At 53.9% G+C, this 14,117-nt stretch overlaps 1 pseudogene; it reads right to left on the reverse strand.

Moving 5' to 3' along the window:
• Nucleotides 1–7,382: 7,382 nt before the first annotated feature.
• LOC134154780 (DNA polymerase epsilon catalytic subunit A-like) lies at nucleotides 7,383–10,764 on the reverse strand (annotated as a pseudogene).
• Between the last annotated feature and the right edge of the window lie 3,353 nt (nucleotides 10,765–14,117).

The raw sequence follows: 14,117 nt of genomic DNA on the forward strand, positions 1-14,117 counted from the left end.
GTAGGGCCACCGCAGGCACGCTTAACGGCTGCTTACCCCAGGCAGCTTGCAAGGGCTGGCACCCATGCAGAGATGGGGAAGCACATGGGGTGCCCCGTCCCCTCTGCAGCCACAGCGTAGGACTACCAGCTGCATGTCCTGTTCTCACCATGTCCCCCATGACCCTGCAGGGGCTAACAGTTTGCAGTGCTGTATGCAGCTGCGACCATGACTGCACCCCTGGCGACATGGACATGTTGGGCCACAGAGAGCTGGGCATGTGCAGGGACAAGTGATCTGTGCAGCACTGCGCACTGGGCAGGATCCCATTTGCCAGGAAGTTCAGCGTTGTGTGTTTGTCCTCACAGGGCAGAAGACAGGGCGCTGCGTGCCCAGTGCTGGCGGCACCGAGAAGAGCTCTGAAATGCTGGCTTGGTGTCCAGCAGAGGAAGCGAGTGTCGGGTACGGGCCCCAAAGATGGGTCGTGGCACTGGGGAGGAGAGTCCTCTGCTAGGATGGAACAGGCACCAAAAGGCTGGCCCATCTTCGAGGTCCTGTTGGACACCAGGGGATGCTCTGGGCGGGACACCTCTGAGGGTGCTCTTGAAGGTTTGGCCCCTTCAGCAACAGGCCATGGCCTAGGGAGGCGGTGCCATGGCACAGGGATGGCCTTGCACAGGCCATGCCAACAGGGACCATTTTGCTCCCCAAGCCATAGTACTTAGGTCTTTCCACAGTGAGTCCCTGGCGAAGATGGCACCACAGTTCCCCATCCTTATCAAGAGGAACATCCACTTCCCCTGCTTCGGCTTCTCCAAGGATGTCCATGTGGAAGAGATCAATGTGGGGCCTAGGGATAGAGCAAGTAGACCAGTGGGTACCCAGGCTGCCATGTGTGTACAGGGTATAGAACAAAGTGGAGAGCAATATAGGTGATGCTAAGCAGCTGAGTGCAGGTCAGGCCCTGCTGCTGGGACCAGGACAGCCTTGCTGCAGCAGCAGTGCTTTGTAGTCAGGTCTTTGGCATAGTGGGGAGAAGGGGGCCACCCTGGCCCTGCACTTGCATGTGTGTTGTCTGAGTGTGTGTGTGGAGTGCAGCCAGATACCTTCCTGAAAGTGCAATGGTGGATAGCACAGCCATTTCCCTTAACAATTAGGTACCAGAGGAATGAGTGTTCACTGACAGCAGGGAGATGTGGTTGAAATACGTGGACAAGCCTGAAGGATGGAGAGGCAGGAGTGGAGCTGTGCAGGAGCAGTGCCATTTGGCAGCTGGAGGAGATGCCGGCTTTTCACAGGGGATCCCTGTTCCTAAGTTGCTCCCAGAATGACGGAGGTTGGAAGCACCTCTGGAGATTGCCTAGTTCAACAGCTGCTTAAAGCGGGGTCACCTACAACAGGTTGCTCAAGGCCAAGCCAACTCGGGTTTTTGGTATCTCCAAGGAGAGAGACTCTCTAACCTCTCTGGGCAACCTGGTGCAGTGTTTGATCACCCTCACTGTAAAAAAAATGTTTGTTCTTAAGTTCAGACACAATTACTGTATTTCAGTTTATGCCCATTGCCTCTCATATGATCACGGGGCACCACTGAGAAGAGCCTGGCTCCATCTTCTTTACTCTTACCCATCAGGTATTTGTACACATTGATAAGATGCCCCTGAGCCTTCTCTTCTCCAGACTTAACAGTCCCATTTCTCTCAGCCTCTCCTTACATGAGAGATGCTTCTAGTCCCTTCATCATTATTGCTGGACTTGCTCCAGTAGGTCCATGTCTTTCTTGTACTGGTGAGACCACACCCACACACAGCACTCCAGCTGTGGCCTCACCAGTGCTGAGGAGAGGGCAGTAATCACCTCCCTCAACCTGCTGGGACAGGATGTTTTTTTGGTGCTCAGCTGCTGTCTCTGTGATACGGAGTTCTCAACCCTTACTCCATCCATCTATCCTTCACTCTTGCTTGCCCCTGCCTCCACTGAGGAAGGTGGTGATGATGAGGATGGTAATTATTGAGAAAGAAGGAGCAGGAATGCTCACACTGGTGGGTAGATATGGGGCATGTGGCCTTGCAAAGGGAGCGGTTGAAGTCTTTGGGAACAAGAATCCCTTTGATAATGCCAGCATCTCGCCAGGTAACTACCCCAGGGTTCCTCCTCTTCCTGCTCTCCACCCTCCTGCTGTGCAGGCCATCCCCTAGTCAGTCATGTGCATTTCTGAGTGCCTGCATACATCCACGTCTGGTATGTAGTTCTCCTAGGAAATCCCTTCACCGTTCATCAGCTGGGACCGTCAGTGATGGCATGGATACCAATGAGCAGAGCTGGGGTTTAATGTTTCGTTTGGGTGCTTCACGATATTAGGAAGAAAATTGAGGCGTATTGGTGTGCTGCTCTATGCCATGGCTCTGGCTTTGTCTCCCCAGGGGCAACATTCAAGCTGCTGAGAGCAGTTACTTGAAAAGCTGCACCTTCAACACCACCTCTGCCCTTTACTGCCCCATCTTCAAGCGGAGCTTCATCGTGGAGCAGGCGGAAGAGAACTTAAGGGAGCTGGCAGAGAAGGTGTCATGTCCTGGGAGGATGGTCCTCCCAGAGGGCCCAAGGTCTTGCTGGCTGGGCACAGGGCGTTCCCTCAGCACCTGCTCTAGTGCTTGGCTCCACGGGATCATCACTCACACTGACACTGTTGAGACTCAGAGGCAGCTGGAGGCAGGTCCCTGGCCCTGCTGCCCTGCCAGTATGCTGCAGGGGCTAGCTGGGATGGGCTGAGGGCAGAGGCAGCTTAGCCAGCCTCAACAGCTCGGAGCACAGCACATCCACTGCAGCCCCTGAGCAGTCCTTTCTGCCCACCTTGCGCATGCAGAGCCCTGCAAGGCTCCCAGGCCCAGGGTCTCTCTTACGAGGCCCCTGTGCAGAGGCTGGAGAGCAGGAGGCCAGCTGGCAGCAAAGCATAGACTGCAGGTGTGCCTGTATCACTGCCAGGACTGGCAGGTTTGCTCGCCCAGCGGTGGGGACTCATTCACACACTTTGGGAAATACCATGACATTGCCAGGGGAGGGCAGTGCACCCAGCATTTGGTCTCCAGCCCCATCCGGCCCTGCTGCCTCTGCTGCCCTTTTGGGAGTAGACAATTCCCATCCAGGGAAGGAACTCAGCACTGTTCCATCCTCCCTCCAGGTTCTGCATCCCCTGCTCAGCCCCAGCACCCTCCAGACCCTAGAGGCCCCCCACTCTGCATCTGGGAATGCTCCCTGATGCCTAGCCATGCTCCCAACTCAGGCCTGCCTGCAGCAGCCTTGCAAGCAGTGCTGCTGGCTTCCCTGGCAGGGCCGTGTGCCCCAGTATGGTGGCATTCCTGGCTCTTCCCAGCTGGTGATGAGGATGACAGCTGTGCTAACGCCTGAGTGGGGGGAAATGCCCTGCTTGCTTGCTGGCTTATCATGCCCATGGCCAAGCTGTGTGCACAGTAGTGCTGTGCCCTGGGGTCACTGTGTCCATGGTGTGCTGGTGCTGTGCTAGGCCTGCTGGTTTCTGCTGCAGGGTGGGGTGGTCATCAGCTGGAACTGTAACCTTGGCCTGCCTGAAACCGACTGCAACCCCCACTACTCCTTCCACCGCCCCGATCCCAAGACCACTGTCCCAGGCAGTGGCACTTGCAGTCCTGCATCCTCCTCCTGCCCTCCCTGGTCCTGCTGTGGCTGGTCCCCATCACTGGGGCCTTCTACCTGTCTCCCCAGGAGGTCTGCAAAGTATTACAAATGGAACGGGACCCACACACGAGTGTTGATCAAGGCCTGTGGGATCCATATTGATGTCATCGTGCAGGGCCAGGTAGGATTTTGCATGGTCCATGTGCTACTGGGGTGCATATGTGCATAATATGCTGCCGTGGTGCTAGGACCGTCCTGGAAAAGCAGCTCTTCTCCACTGCTGCCTCAGAGCTGGGATGAACACAGCCAGGCCTCTTCTGCTCAGCCTTGCAGAGGAATGGGGGAATCCCAGGTGCCTCAAATTAGAACCTTTGGCAAAGTGTGCAAAGTGTGCTGGAAGGAAATGCAAGACCTCATAGTGTGCGCTGCTGCTTGGGTAGGTTGTCCACACTGTGGCTTGGGCAGAGGGAGGTCTCTGCTCAGTCTCATTCCTTGTGCCCAACCCAGAGTGAATGCAGGCCCAGGCAGGAGGCAACCTGGGCTGGGCAGCGATTGCTGATCCCATCCTTTCTGCCAGGCAGGGAAGTTTAGCCTGATCCCCACTGTCATCAACCTGGCCGTGGCTCTGACCTCGCTGGGAATGGTGAGTATTGGTGCCGGGGGCTCGGCCCAGCTGCGCACTCCCAGCACTGACCTCCCTCTCTCACCTTCCAGGGCTCCTTCCTCTGGGACTGGATCCTGCTGAGCTGCATGAACAAGGACCAGGAAATTTGAGCAGGCACCACCCTAAATCCTGGCCCTGGAGGTTTGGTCCTCTGGGACAGAGCAGTGGCCACGCTGCCAGCAAGGCAGGGCAGGGTGCCTGGGCACGGCTGCAGGGTGGGCAGCAGCATGTGGCTGGGGCTGCCAGGGCATCTGGCCCCTCCAGCCATCTCTCACCCCCGCGGCAGGCTGAAGGTGCCTCAGAGGCTGCTCCACGACATACAGCACCTCAGGGCTCTCCAGCCTCCAGAGAGTCTGTCCCGCAGGGACCGACCGCTTGTCCCTCCCCCACCACGTACAACCACAGCTGGAAGGAGCCACTGTGCCAGGCAGCAATAACACTTCCTCCATCCGGGCCCTGCTCGACTCTGAGCTACCTGCTTTTCCCACGCGATGATCCCTGTGCCTGGCCAGGATGCACCGGGCACCTTGCCGGCTGCTGCTGCTGGCCACCAAGAGCCACGGCCCCCTCCCTTCCCTCAGCCATGCTTCAAGCAGCTCCAGGCAGGTCCTGCCCCATGGCTGCCAGCTGCTGTGAGAGGCTGGGGGTCAAGAAAAGCCCCAGTGGCAGGGCAGACCCGTGGTGCCCTGGCTGGCTCCTGTGGGGGCTTTCAGGAGCTTTTGCTCTGGAGCAGAAGGCAGTGCCTGACTACTGGCTCTGCTTCAGCACACCGGGAATGGGCATTACCATTTTCTGGCTGGCTTGGAGCGCTGGCAGCCCCATCCTGGAGCAGCTCCTGGCTGCGGGCACCCAGGGTCCTGGGGGCAGGGGTGGGCACATCTCGAGTAGGCCTGCCCTGCTCATCCCCTGTGCCCCTGCAAAGCTGCCACAGATGGAGCTGCAGCAGTGGTGGTGGCCCTGGAGCCGTACTGAGGACTAGAGCAAGTCCTGCACTAGCCAAGCAGCCAGTACCCAATAAACTGCAACCACCCAGCCTTGCTGCCTGGGGCCTGATTGCTGCAGCATGTGCTGGGGGGAGGGGGAGGGTGACAGTGCAGCGTCATGGCTAGCGGGGTGAGAGATGGACATGTGCATCGCTCCACCCTCCACCCTAAAAGCTGCACCCTGCTGCAGTGCCAGGGCACGGATGCTCTTGCCCCGGAGCCCGGGTGGTAGGGAACATGAGTACAAGCACCTGCTTGCCCTGCACTGCAGCAGTAGGGGAGGAGGACAAGTCCCCCCCAACCCCTGCCAGCCTGGTGCATGGACCTCTGCCAACACCAACCCTGCCCTGAGGCTGCAGCTCTCTGAGCCTATGCCCAAAAGCAATTCACAGCAGGTACCTGGCAGTAACTCACCCAGGCATAACCTGATTATTTTCTGGCTCTCAGGTTACAGCAGCTCAGCTCAGCACATCCTCCCCCAGCATAGCTCAGCCCGGGCAGAAGTTTGGGGGAAAGGGGTCTTGTCACACCGGGCAAGGGAAGACCCCAAGCCATGTCTTGAAGGCTCTCCCACAGGCTGGAGGGTGGGGATGCAGATGGAGGACATGCCAGGGGTACAGGCAGGGGACTTCTGGTGCACCAAAACCTCCTCTTGCTCCCCTTGCTGGGCTGGGGAGCATCTTCCCCCTTTGACTTGGGGTGCAATTGCTCACAGGAACAAGGTAATACCATTGCAAGAGGAGTCTACCTTGTCCTCATTCCAAGAAGAGGACCTGGCTTCTCTAGGACCAAAGAGCAACTCTGAGCAGGCAAACCTATGGGAAGGGCTTGGGGGAAGGAGCCAGCCTCTCACTGTAGAGCAGCAGGATGAAGGCAAGTGCCTGCCCCCACCTCCAGCAGCTCATTGCCCTGAGGAGAGCAGGAGCAATGATGCAGGGCTGAGAGGAGCTGCCTGGCGCAGGTTGAAGCCACTGGAGGCTCCGCTGGACCAAACCTTAACTCAATTGCACAACGCAGTGATTGCATTAGGGCCAGTTTTCTCTGCCCGTCCAGGCCAGCTCATTTCCTCCCACTCTAATATCAAGAAAACAAACACATAGGTACAGCCCCCTCAACCCCCCTTTCAGCAGTACTAGATGGAGGGAGGGCATAGCGAAGGACAGGACCACTTGCCCCATAACCCAATGCTAATAGAAACAGGTATACTATAGAAGTGAAAAAACAAAGCTCAGAAAAATATTTTCAATACAGGTATGTGTGGAGGGCATTGAATACAAATATATATATATATATATGTATATATACACACACACACACACACACACATATAGAAAAGGAAGTGTCAGAAGTAGCTGAACACACAGTGTTTCAAAATGCCCAGAAAATTAACTGGAATCTAGTAATCTTGGCTCCCCTCATGCTTTTTCAGGCTTCTGCAAGCAGGAGTAGATGGAAAGGACCAGGAGGCCAGGCTTCAGCTAAGCACTGGCCTCCTGGGTTTCATCACACCTGTGCTGGGATTTCAGTGAGCAGCCCCCCCACCCTATGACTCACTGCTGTCAACTTGAAGCTTTAGCACCCAAGTGGGACAGCTCCCTTGCTCCCCTTCCAGCCCAACAAGAAGAGTCTGGCTTTCTCCTCCCTCTAGGAATCCTGCCCCATGGCTCAGAGAATGCTCCTTTCCAGGGTGCCTACAGCTCCCTGCTGTGTGTGGGCCATAGCACGTGCTCCTCTACCCAAAGAACCAGATGCATTGTCTGTGACACATTTAATTGTATAAAACTCCACATTAAAACCACAGAGATTCATGCACACAGGGTGCTGCCTACAGCACAAACTCCCATCCCAAACTGGGCTTCTGCAGGGCTCTGGCAAATGCAGTCCCCCCTCCCCCATAGAGAGCAGTTCCAGCCCTAGGCACCTTCTTAATTCCCCCAGCACAGCACCAGGCTGTGACCAGGACTGCCCCAACACTGCTTAGCGCCCCCACACAGTGCAAGATGGATATGTGGCTTCTCCGAGACCTATCACAGAGCACAAATGCTCTTCAGCAGAGGTGAGAGCAAGTACCCAGAGCTGACCCAGCAACAAAAAAAGACAGCAGGACAAGTTCATCACATCACTGCTGGAGCTGGTGGTTTGTACGGAGCAGCCACTCAATAGTTTCCAGCAGACAGGCCACGCTCTAGTGCCAAGCAATGCTCTGGAAGATGTTGATGTGCTCCATGAAGATCTGAGGGGGAAGATACCAGTGAGGGAGGGCTGCCCAGCACACCTCATGCATGAGCCAGGGAAGATGGAAGCTGGAGGGGACAGGGGGGAGAAGGCCAGGCCAGGAGAAGTTCTGCAAGCTGGTCAGGCAGGACTGCCTGGGTTGAGCACAAAGCAACGAATAAACAGCCAGAAAGCACAGAGAGATGAACTTGTGCCAGATGGGCTGAAAGGGACAAGTTATCACTGGGTTTTTCACTGGCTGTTACAGAGGAGCTGCTGGCAGGAGGCTGCATCTGGTGGCAGGATGCACACATACCTGGGAAGAAATGGTGAGGGCAAAATCTCCAGCACAACTGCAGTACACAGGCATAGGTGTCTCCTTCACACCATGACACTTCTTGCACACCTAGAGGCAAAGGAGTTTTAGCTGGGATAGCAGACAAGGCTGAGCAGCTCAGTCCTTTGACAGGGCTCTCTGGGGAGACACCACTGACATCAGGTCAATGGGTCAAGCCTCAGCCAGCCAGCAAAAGGCTGCAGCTATGTGCTGAGAAGAAGTGGAGAGCGCTCGAGCCAAACTCTCCTCATCATATCTCCACTGCATCACATCAGTCAGAGAAGTAAGGTTGGGCTGCTCGGTTTCAAGGAGCAGAGAGCAGCTTCAGCCCTCCTGCTGCAGCCTGCCACATCAAGGGCAGGCTCCCGCAGCACGGCCGCCCAGCACTCATCAAGTCCTGCAGCAGGTAGGCCATTAGCTTCTTCTGCAGCGCTTCCACCAGTGCCATTTCAATGGAATCCGAGTCATACTGGGCCTGGCAGTTGGAGCATACCCAACTGGGCAGCACTGACCCATCCGAGGGGCAGAGAGAAGGGAGATGAACACAAGTGTGACTCTTCCCAAGAGAAAGCACGGTGCAGCCTCAGCCCTCGCAGCCTAACAAGAGCATTCAGATAGCCCCGAGTGCCAGGAAGCCATAACCAATTTCGGGAGGGGATAAAGCATCAGCCAAAGCACCAGCACACCTCAAACTGTCACAGGCAGCTCGGAAAGGGGATGAGCAGAAAATAACCTTGAAGGGAGGTTTATCGCTGTCATGGAACCAAGCAGATCTTCAAAGCAAAAGGACTGAGAGAGAGAGAAAGACGGACAACATGTGAGTGAATGACAGGCCGAGAGCACAACCATGCTAGGGCCTCTGGTGTCCCCAAGAGGGACTTCATGCATGCAGCCAGGGCAAAGGGGATTTCCTGGGAAAGGAAGGCTGTACCTGCAAGAGGGCAGGGTCCTTGCACAGGTCCAAGTCCCTGCAAAAATTGCACTTCCTGCAGATGACTTCAGGGAGCATGTAGGAGCAGCAAGGGTCCCGAAACTGGGCTTCTTCTGAGAACTCACCCACCTCAATGAGGCGCAGCAGGTCCCGGCGCAGTTTGTTTACTTGGTTAGTTATACTGGCATCCAGGGACAACACCTACAGGAGACAGTGTTAGGTAAGGCCACCAGCAGAGAAGACAGTCCTCACGGGGACTCACTCTGATGCGAGTGCTAGCTGGGCAAAACAAACTGATTGTAGAATTGCAACAGATTCTTAAAAAAAAAAAAAAAAAAGAAGAAGAAAAAAAAAAAAGAAGAAAGCACAGCCCACCCCACTAACCTTGCAGACGTATTTGATGAACTCTAGAGCTGGGTTGTTGAGTGGCAAGTAGGAGCCAGGTAGCACTGAGAACATGTCTGAGGGCTCAGTGGCATTATGGGAACCAGCCATCTTCTTCTGGATCTTCTGAGTGACGGTGAAGAAGCTCTGCGTGAGCTCATTGGTCACATAATCCTGTGAGAAAGTGATCATGCCTGGAGAGGAGGAGCAGAGAGAGCTCTTGAGCCATATGGAAGCATATGGGGACAGCAAGGTGGGCAGCTCTCTTCCTGCTGCAGGACTGGCCCAGCAGTGCTGCACACAGCTCTCCCATGGCTAACTGTGGCTAACCGTACTCACCAGGCATGGCTCCCGTCTCTCCCAATGCCTCCTGGGACACCTGGCTCGTGGCCCTCCTCTTGATGGGAGCGCTCCCAGGGGCGTTGTGCTGCAGCTCCTCGCTCCTCCTTCATGCTGTGGTACACAGCCACAATGTAGGCTGCAGAGACTCGTAAGAAAAGCTCCAGATGCAGTCCACGATGGGAGAGTGGCACAAGCGCGACTGTGCTTGTCGACTCTCCTGGGGCACCAATGACTAATCAGGAACTAGTGACCTTCTTCCCCTCTCTGAGAGAGTTCACACTGGCGCTGAAACCACCCAAACAATGATATTTACAGACATGGAGGTGGTTCCTTCTGCATCACATCCAGCACAGTGCAATCTTTGACTGTAAGGGGTTCTTTGGATCACCATCAGAACCTTCTCAGTAGCACAGAGAGCTTCAAGAAGCTGTGGGGAATGCTGTGGATATGGCTTGGGCAGCAGTAGGGTGCGGATAGCTCTAATCACCAGAGGTAACATTCAAAGTAGGACCAGGCGAGCAGCAGACTGCACTCACCCAACACAATCCTGAGGAAGCAGTTCTGACAGGAGGCAGCCTGGGGGAGAAACTGCACGATGATCCAACTATTCTCCAGCAAGTCCTCCACATTTGCTTCTCCATCCTCCTCCTCTTCTTCCTTGTCCTCCTCTTCCTCACTGTCCTCATCCAATACTTGACTCTTGCTAGTGTCCTGCTGGAATGGAGCACAAGCCATGCCCAGGCTTTCGGTTGGTGATGTCGTAGCAGTTCCCTATATCCAAACCAATAGCTCCCTGCTCAACTCAACCCACTGCACCCCTGTCTCTGCAGGACTGAGCACTTCCCATCTCTTACCTCCCCAGAGTGGACGCTAGAACGCACTCTTCCCTTGATACCTTCGTAATTTGCTGGATCCATCCAGAGCAGGAATTCCCAGCAGCGGCAGAAGGAAATAGTCAGAGAGTGAAAGATCTCCTTTGAGTGGATGCTGGAGGCAAGAGACTGCAGTCACACACAATGTTGGCATCTTCCCTAGCTAATAACCTTCTCCATGGGAGGCAATGAGGAGCAGGCGATGTTAGCAAGAGAGCAGTTCACTTCTCACATCCAACCATGCTTCAGCAAATGGACTCAGTACAGAAGGCTGCAGAGCAGTCATTAGCAGAACTAAGGGCTGCAGAGGAATCATACCCACGCTTCAACTGCCTCTTGTGTCAAGATGCCTGTCTTAGGAGCCTACACATCATAGTATTCTAGAGACGCCTGCTGGATCACATCAAAACTGATACTCACGCTGGAACCTTCTTCCATGTCATTGATGTGATGGGACTGTAACACTGTGTTTACAGCCAAGCTCTGAATATCCGGCTCCAGACACACTGTGAACAAACACAACCTGTCAACGGGCAAGCAGGGCAGAGAACCAGCAAGGACACAATCCCCTCTCCAGGTATGATGAATGCACCCACTTGCCAGGACTTTCCACAAGTTGTAAGAGCTCTTTACAGGTCTTGCTGCATCTACCGAGTGCAACATCAAGATATTCATATCAGGAAATGGTGAAAGCCTATATGGTACTGCAGCAGCATGGGAAACCGTGCTGCTCTCCAGACTGCCACACACCTTGTATTACAGGCTTTAAAGGACACTTTTGGCACATGGCCAGACCTCTCCCCTCTATGGCTGTGATGCTATGTATGGATGGCCCCATTCACTGCACAGCTAAACAGCATAGCACCTTCCAACAAAACTTGGATCTACTTCCGCTCCAGGGGCCACCAGCTTTTTCTGGAAACTGCAGCAGAGGTGCTCAGAAGAACTATCAGTCAGCTTGTTTTGCATCACAGAAAGATTCATCCTAGCGACCACCAGAAGTGATCTTCTGAATGCTGCTATGAGAGGCCACAAACTAGGAAATAATCTGTATTTAAATGCCTACCTGCATTTTCTTCTAGGACTGAATAGCTGACGGCATCTGTTACTCGGACAGGGACCAAAGGAAACTCCTCGATGATGGGAATCCCACTTGCCAGTCGTTTCAGGTCCCAGTTAGACTGCACAGCAAGAAGTGTGGGGCCCCGGCGCTCATCCTACACAAAGGAGGAGAGGACATGCCCTGGTACATCCCTTCAGCCGGCACCTCTGCTCAGCAGGAAACCAGCTGTGTGAATGAGTGCTCACATGCCCCATTCCTGTAGTGGTCCCTGGTCCTCCACACAGTAGAGACAGTGTACTCAGAGTCTCTTGAAGCACCTCCCACTGAATAACCAGCTCCACAACTGAGAGCTGGGGTTTGGGGGTATGATCTAGCCTCACTGCTTGCATTGCGCTATGTAAGCTCACCCCAGGCAAGCCAGAGCCCGCAGGCAACATCCATTTTTACCCTTCAACTTTGGAGCACTAGCTGTGTGCAGAGAGCTACACTTAGAGGCTGTTTGAACTGCTGGACCAATGCCTTCCATGCAATGTTTTCCTCCTCCCAGGTACCTGCGCTGACAAGGTCTCAGTGGGGACCTTCCTCATGCCCTCAGCTCATACCTTGCAGCCCTGCAGGAGCCGCTGAATGGCTCTGTAGACTGTCTTGAGGTCGGTCTCAGCACGCACTTCAAAGGTGTGCTTGTCTGGAAGCAGTAGTTCTTCGCCCACTTTTTCCAGCACAGACTGCGCTCCGATGAGTACATGTTGGTGAGGTTTGGCATCTGGTTGCTGCGTACCTGTACCAAATGCAAACGTGAGCAGAGGGAACAGGGTTCAAAAGAGACAGGCTCCAGGCTGCAAATTTCAAGGAAGCTCTTTCCTCTACACATCACAATGCTTCACGTGACAGTTGAGGAACAGACCTGCTTGGTACACTTCAAAATATGAGAATCCCTGCTGCACAGCAGTAGAGATCTGTGTCTGTGCAAAGAAACCGCTCAGCTCCAAACCGCTGCCTGATCCCCTTGCGTTCCCTCCCAAGCCTTTAAGCCCTACTCTTACCGTGTCCAGCACAAACACTGCAGCTTTGCGCTGAGAGGGGATGAAAAGACCAAAGAGAGCTTTGTTGCCCTGGGAGCTCTGGTAGAGGTAGATGTGGCGAATACTTCCTAGAGACACAGAGCAAACATGCAGCATCAATAGTATCTTCAAGCTATTTGGTCCTGGGTACACAGACAATCCTTCTCCTAGGGTGCCTTACCTGGCTCCAGCTAAGTAAACTGAGCCAGAGAGCACATTTCCAGGTGTTCAGTGTCAAAAGTGTCAGCCTCTCGCCCTGTGAGGTGTCTGACAAGCTGCCTGCTGACCATGCACACGCAACCCAGCTGGATCAGGGCTCAGAATAGTAACGGCACCTGTAGTGACAGGGACACTCAGATAATCCTCAAGCCACCAAGTTTTGAGCTGCTTAACGAATCAACCCAGTTTTGCTTTCGCTGCTGCTTTCAGGTTGTGACTTCCCACTGGCAGGTAACTCTCTCTCTTCACCCACCTAGACAGAATAATGAAAATGCCAGTCAACGAAGAGACAGCCCTGCACTTCAGAAAGGACTGCTACGTACAAAAAGATCTGCATTACTCTAACAGGGAAAGGTGAGAGCAGAACATCCAAGTGCAGTGGAATAAGAAGCTGCACAGCTTTAGACAGTCTGCATATCTACCCATGCTCTTAAATCCTGACTCGTACAAATTCTGCTATTCAAATCATTTCTATTGCTCAGATTTTTCTCAACCCTCATACTTCAGAGACTTCAAAGATAAACGTTTAAACACAGGAGGAGGTATCAGCAGGACTGCAAAGAGAGGCAGTTGTTTTCCAGAGTCTGGACACTGGTCCAATGTGAAAAAACATTCAAGTCACAACTGCCAAGACAGACAGCCCTCTCCTGTACACACACACACACACACACACACGCATGCACGCACCCTTTCTTTTCCTCTCTGTGCTAGGCAGGCTGTTGGGTTAGAATATGGCCCTGTGCCCACTACAACGGTTTGGTCTTATCCTGTCCTTTTACCTGCTATCCAGGACAGTTCTCAAACTCCCAATGACAGCCACCAGCAGACTCTATAAACAGAGTTAGTCGTTCAGGCTAGTGTGGGCAAGACGTAACTTCTGTACATAATGGCACACAACGGAGTACCGAGTAGAAGCAGCACAACCAAAGATGGGGGTGCTAGTCCTTTCCTAGTAAGATGTAACTCATGATAGCAGTGCACAGAGATGGAAAAGGGACAGTATTCAAATACATCAACTGTAGGCATTTTATACAAATTTAACAGATAAAGATGCAGTTATACGGTACAGACGCAGCATTCGGTACCTCAGACAATCCATGTGGATGCACTGCGGGGCTTTGTACTCTCCCTGGCTGCCCTTCTGAAATCCAATCTCCTGATACATATTAATTCCATGAGCTGCTGCTCTTGCTTCCACAAAAGGCCTGAGGAGAGAGACAATGCAGAAGAGAAGAAACAAAGCAGTCCCTTTCCTCCACCCCATCCCCACCCCAAGGGTTTCAGAATTGCTTTCTTGTAAGCTACTTAATGAGGAATTTTTCTTGTGAATTCTCCTTTGCTCCAGACCTTACCCGTGAGAGCTGGCCACAGGGAAAACTCCCTGTAGGGCAGAGCTACTGCAAGAAGGAAGCTGCTTGCT

Source organism: Rhea pennata, unplaced genomic scaffold, assembly GCF_028389875.1.
Source record: "Rhea pennata isolate bPtePen1 unplaced genomic scaffold, bPtePen1.pri scaffold_40, whole genome shotgun sequence".
NCBI classification, from domain to species: domain Eukaryota; kingdom Metazoa; phylum Chordata; class Aves; order Rheiformes; family Rheidae; genus Rhea; species Rhea pennata.